At 42.9% G+C, this 6,100-nt stretch overlaps 1 pseudogene; it reads left to right on the forward strand.

Moving 5' to 3' along the window:
* The window catches only part of LOC127667031 (uncharacterized), a 175,711-nt pseudogene extending 170,361 nt beyond the window's left edge, over nt 1-5,350 (forward strand).
* The last annotated feature ends 750 nt before the right edge of the window (nt 5,351-6,100 follow it).

Genomic DNA, 6,100 nt, shown 5'->3' on the forward strand with positions numbered 1-6,100 from the left:
AGTGTTCATGCAGTGAGAAAAACTGTATCTTCTTCCTGCTGCTGTGTTTATGCTGCTGTGTTTACCCCGCTGTGATGGACTGCATCCCACTGGAAATAATCTATCAAATTCAACCTTTCTTACCTTCAGAGCATGGGCCAAGCAAATAAACATGTATCAGAACTTAAAAGCAAAATGACCAAAAGTGCTCTGGTTTTTTTCTAGGCAAGGAACTGTAGATAACCTGAGAACTTGATGGTGTTTCAGTCTTCAGAGAGCTGCAGGAAAGATCTTGACACCCAGATGTAGCAGTGTGCCTACTGAACCTCTCAATGCATGCAACTTGACGTTAATTGATAGACTATCAGCATGGAAGCTTTGTCACTCTTTATAAATAGATTGTTTCATTCATTCATTCATCCGTCCATTTTTCATTCATTCATTCAGTGGTTGTTTAAAGGAAGGTGGTTGTCACAGGCTCATATTTGAATGTGTGGTTCCTAGTTGGTTGAACTTTTTTGGAAAGGGGAGGAGGTGTAATCTTTTTAGAAAGAAGTGACTCCAGGTGTTCTCTGTCTCTTTTTACAGACATACAACCACCCCACATGACTTTGTGCTTATGTCTTTTTCTCCCTCCCTTCTTCTGGTGCTGCCATCTGGTGGTAGATCAAGATGTGCACAATCTCAGCCATTCTCTCTGCTGTCATAGAATATAAACCGCTGAATACATAATTCAAAATAGCCGCTTCTCTCATAAGTTGCTTCCATTTTGATTAGGTTATTTTGTCAGAGCCATGGAAAAGTAACAGATATATTTGCCAATTTTCTGATTCTGATGATGTGGAGCTGCATGTCATTAATTTCATGCAACTCTGAGTTCTCTTTCTCACTATTTACCCTCCTACCTCTCAATTATCCTTGAGAAGATTATCCAACTTTTTCCTACACATTTTACCCAGCTACTCACATTTGATAAGAGGAAAACTTGATTTTATGTATCTAGCAAGCCTAGGGCCCACAAATGAGAGACACTGGATATCTGTCATCTGGGGATTTGGTCATGTATTGGGTGTGACCGTCTCCAGGCACAATCATCTTTCTGTGGATCATACAACTTCATTCTTCTTGTGAAGAACAGTAATCCATCCACATCTGATCTCCACACCCTCTTTATTCAGGCTTTAACATTGTATCCTTTTTTGGCTATATCAATCAATGTAATTTTAGAAACAGGGCTGCAAGTGGCTTCAGTGATTATGTAGCTCTGAAGTGTGTTGACTCTCTACCCTCCAGAACATTGGACATGCAAATGGTAGGCAGGCATTCATTGAGGCTTAACACTGGAGAGATAAAATAAACCTCCAACCAACTGTAGCACCAAACCCAACCAGGTAAATACATAGAAACAGGATGCAGCATTATTTGAGTTATAACATTAAAAACTAAAAATGTGCATAGAGACCTGCTACAGTGTCATGCCAGGCATATAGTTAAAACTGTGAAGACACATAGAAAGAGCCTAGAATCTTATGAGGGGAGTCCCAGAGAGGATCCCGTAGTAGGATCCCAGTAGAAGCCAGAGGCCTTACAACAGACCAAAGACCCATTGCAATGAACATTTTTAAGTAAAGCTGTTTGGGCAAAAGAGTATATTCTGTGACACAACATGACACAACTTATTGTCACAAAGATAGGTTCTCATTTTTTTATTGGCATTTAAATTTGGTTTCTTGTGCAGAGGGTGTTGTAAGGGCAGAGGGAGGATATGAAGGAAAGGGAAGGTGAGTAGGATTAGGGTGCAAATGTACAATTCACAAATAATAGATAGAAAGCTTAAAAATATAAAGGTTATGGGTATTAATGTATGCATAAATAAAATTTGCATGCAATACCATTTAGAGAACCAATTGTGTAGGAATTTAAGGGAGAGCTGAGATATACGCATGGGATGGTTTGGAAAGAGGAAAGAGTTGAAATATGTTCTTACTAAACAGTAATCTCAAAATTGTACAAAACCCTATACAATTTACCAGATATTGGCTACACTACCAAGGTCCAGGATTGAAACCATAAGCATTAAAAAACAAATACAAACAGATAAATAAAACCTAACACAGAGCTTTGCAAGTGACACAGTTGAAAATATGTGGTTCACCTAAAACCTGTCAACATATTGGAAAAAACTCCGTGAAAAAAAGGCTTTCCACAGACAAGAAAATTTTCTTATACAAGAAATGAACAAAGCTGCTACTGAGATTTGGTGCAGACACCAATTTGTAGTCTTCTGGGGGTGTGGGTTAGATGCCTTGGGTGAGATGCCTTGGGTGACTTGCCAGGCTGAAAACATGCTTTTGCCTAAGGCAGTAAGCATGCAACCCACAAAGCTTAGGAATCTGACGGCTTTCCAGTGTGTTCTCAGGATTTAGAGATTCAACACAGCCCAGAGATACTTAGAAACGATGGTGAGCAGAGAGGACCTGAAAACAAAATGAAATTGGGTCTGGATCACATTTCTTATATACTGGCACATAGACACCAGGGGTTTTGTACCGTGTTTTCTCCACTCTTTCTGGAACCTGGGTTTACAAAGGATCCCACTACAGTCTCCCTGGCAAAGTCTGGTTCCAGTAAACACTAAAACACGCAGAAACAAAATCAACAATGTTGTTTGCAATCAAGGTATGATTTAGCATCAACATGATGACAGCACTGCATCACATCTCCTGTGTACTCACACTTGGATGGCCAAGCACTTTGGTCAGCATCAAGGCACATGAGATCTGGATCTTGGGACAGAATCACACTACAGATTTTGTTTAATTTGAGGAAAGTAATCAGTGTCTTTGAAGTAGGAAGATTTGAATTCATTGCCTATGTTTTTGAGCTTGAAAGACACAGGCCTTTAATCTGGATCTGGAGCAAGAAAGCCACATAACTTTGTAATTGTGATTGTTATTGTTGTTGTTGCTATGGGCCAGTGTTTGTCTGTGATACCACTGGCTGTCCTGGGACTCACTTTGTAGACCAGGCTACTCACAGAGATCTGTCTGCATGATTCACTCCCATAGTGCTTGGTTAAAGGCCTGAGTGACCACACCCAGCAGAAGACTCTCACCTTTAATCCAGAGATTGAATCTGGAACACACACCTTTAATTTGGGCCAAACCTTCATCTTGAGGCCTATATAAGCACATGGAGGAAGAAAGTTTTCACATTGCCTGCTTGCTCTCTCCTAGCTAGCAAGTCTTATGACTTCCCTGGCATTAGAGCTTGCTTGTCTGTGATTCCATCTTCCACTGAAGACCAGCTGCGACATCCACCCTCAGGGACTGAGAACGCCTGGATTCTTGGACTTTGCTTCCTATCCAGCTCTTGTGGGATAAGGCAGACTGCATCCTTGTAAGTCATTCTAATATATCCCCTATCAGGAAAGGGAGAGTGAGTGAGAGATCATTCTAGTTGATCTTTGGCTCTCTAGAACAGGAACCCCAAGTAGATTTGCTGGCCCATGAGCACTTTCCCCATTGCCTCTCTAATCAGTTGTTGATAATGTTTAATTCTAGACAATTCCATGATATTGCATTTCTTATGCATTCACATTGAGGTGAAGAGAGGCTGGTGATTGGAAGGGAGTGAGGAGGAGGAGCTAGGGAGAGAGACCGGGAGATGCACACAGGAGCCATGAGTGGGAGGGGGAGAGATACAGCGAGCCAAGATGGAATCAGAGGTAAATACACCTAAAGGTTAGACTATTGGGACAGAACGTTTACTGTAATAGTTGGCTTTGTTATTACCTTATTGGCATCTTGATCTTGTGTTTTAAATATATTTCAATCTAATTGGCAAATTAATTACATGTTGAGAGTTTGTTCTTCAGGGGAAATTGGGGCACCTTGGTTGGGGAACCAAAGGACCTGGTGGCCCTCAGGTAGTGTGACATGTGTGAAATGTGGGTCTGCTGCCTATGGTGGAGAGAGAACTCAGTTGAGACGCTGAGAAAGCTAGCTGGAAGAGATTGTCTCTGAAGCAACAGTGAGAGCCCGTCTGAGCAAGACTCTGTGCAGACCTGGTGAGTGTCAGAAGAAGCAGAAGAGATGCCAGGAGTGACCCAGACTGCTCTAGAGAGTCTGAGGCAGTGACCAGATTCTCCAGAGTGTGGCTTGACCCCCTTGCCAAAGGATTAGATTGCTGCCTCTGCCAGGGACCTCATGATCAGGCTGGTTGTTTGTCCTGCAGTTATGGTGGGCAAGGAATGTGTCGTCTCATTTTATAATTAAATACCATTACAGCATCCAGAGTGATAGCATCGTATGTTGAGAAGCTTCACTCCTTTTTTGTTTGCATGTTTTGTTTTTTAAGCCTAGGTTTTCCTGTATAGCCCTAGCTGCCCTGAAACTAGGTCTGACTAACAAGCTGGCCTTGAGATCAGATATCCCTGTGCCTCTGATTCTGTTGTTCCAGATCTGCTTCTTTCCCTTAGGTTCTGGGATGAAAGGATTTTGCCACCAGACTGGGCAGAATCTTTCATACTTAGGCAATGCAAACAGATGCTAGGATTGTGGGGTTTAAACCCAGCTTTCCACAGTGTAATGGTTGGGAAGGACCATGAAGTATACAGTACAATCCACTAACTAGAGTCTTCTCTGAATCAGAGGGTCAAGGACTTGTCCACCAAGTTCCATGGATAAAGCCAAGAAGATGATGCAGTCCTCTCCCAGTTTTGTCAAAGATACATCAGATTCTACAGAACATGCCCTGCCAAGTGCACGTGTCAGCCCTGAGCACAAGATATTCCAAGTCTGAGCCACGTTGTTTCTGTGGAGAGTCAAGCCACTGCTCTGAGGATGGCTGGATGGCAGATGGGATCTATACTCCTATTGTGTATTTGAGAGCTTGGACTACCTGCGATATTACCAAAGATTGAATTGTGCCATGAAGAAGGGCATAGAGGTCTCCCACAGTGAGAGTCAGAGGGAGCCACAAGTGTCCCCAGGAGATGTGTACAACAACAACCAAGACAGAGATATAGAAGAGCCAGACCAGCCCTCACCAAGCTTGTTCAGAGAGAAAGGCCTGGAACTTGAGACCTGTGATGGTGGAGACTTCCCTGACCAGGATCCTGCTTCTGACAGTCCCAGGAACCTAGGATGCTGGGCGTGGCTTCAAAGGGCTTTTGGCCAGAAGAAGAAGTGAACAAGGCACCCAGAACTCTGTTTGGAGCCCAGGAGCCCTGATGCCTGCTAAGACCTGCAATTAGGGGACCTTCTGTCAGCTCCTCTATTACAGCAAAGGCACACACAAGGCAGTTGTGTCTTTGCAGCCATCTGGTGGTTGTTTGCTTGTTTACAACTTTCTTAATAAAGCTGTTAAAATCTGGAAATTTGTGTTCTTATTGAAATGGTCCAAGGGAAAATATGGAGGGTGGAGTGGACACAGATGAGGATGCTCTTCTCTTTCTGGTTTGTCTTAAAGGAAGTCCTTAGGAGAATTTGACCTCCTGGTTTTCATGTGTGCTGGGACATAAAAGAACCAGCACTCCTGAGTAACTTTGAGCACTTTAGGAAACCTCTCTGTTTAATCAACATGGTTGAGGAGTGATGCTTCCTTTACTAATTAATCCAATGGCCACCTGCAGCTTCCATTTTACCCCTTCTTCCTTCTGTGTAGACTAGACTATCCTCAGATTTACTTTGCTTTGTCTAGTATGGGGATTAGAGGCCTGTGACACCACTTCTGAACAGGAGAATCTTTCTGTTTTTCAGCAATTAACTTTGGAAATTTCTGTATCAAAAGGGAAGCCACCTGCAGAAACAGGATTGGCTAAGTTGATAGCTCAGGGCAGTGCTGGCCCTGACACAGAAACCCCAGCTCCCTGGCCTTGAGAGGGTGTCTATCTTTTATGTGCTTCCTCTCTTGGAAGAGCTTCAGGTTTTACAAGCCTTATTTCTGCTGTTGGTCTTCCTTAAATTTAATCCCTCAGTAGGCTAAGCCATGTACCAGGCTAAAGAGTGATTGCACAGCTCTCGGTGTCAAGAGGACAATTAAGTATCAGCTGGCTCTCTGAACTTCATTTTTCAGGAAGTGTATGTAGGAAATAAACACTGCACAGAAATAGTGACTA

Source organism: Apodemus sylvaticus, chromosome 16 (assembly GCF_947179515.1).
Source record: "Apodemus sylvaticus chromosome 16, mApoSyl1.1, whole genome shotgun sequence".
Lineage (NCBI taxonomy): Eukaryota > Metazoa > Chordata > Mammalia > Rodentia > Muridae > Apodemus > Apodemus sylvaticus.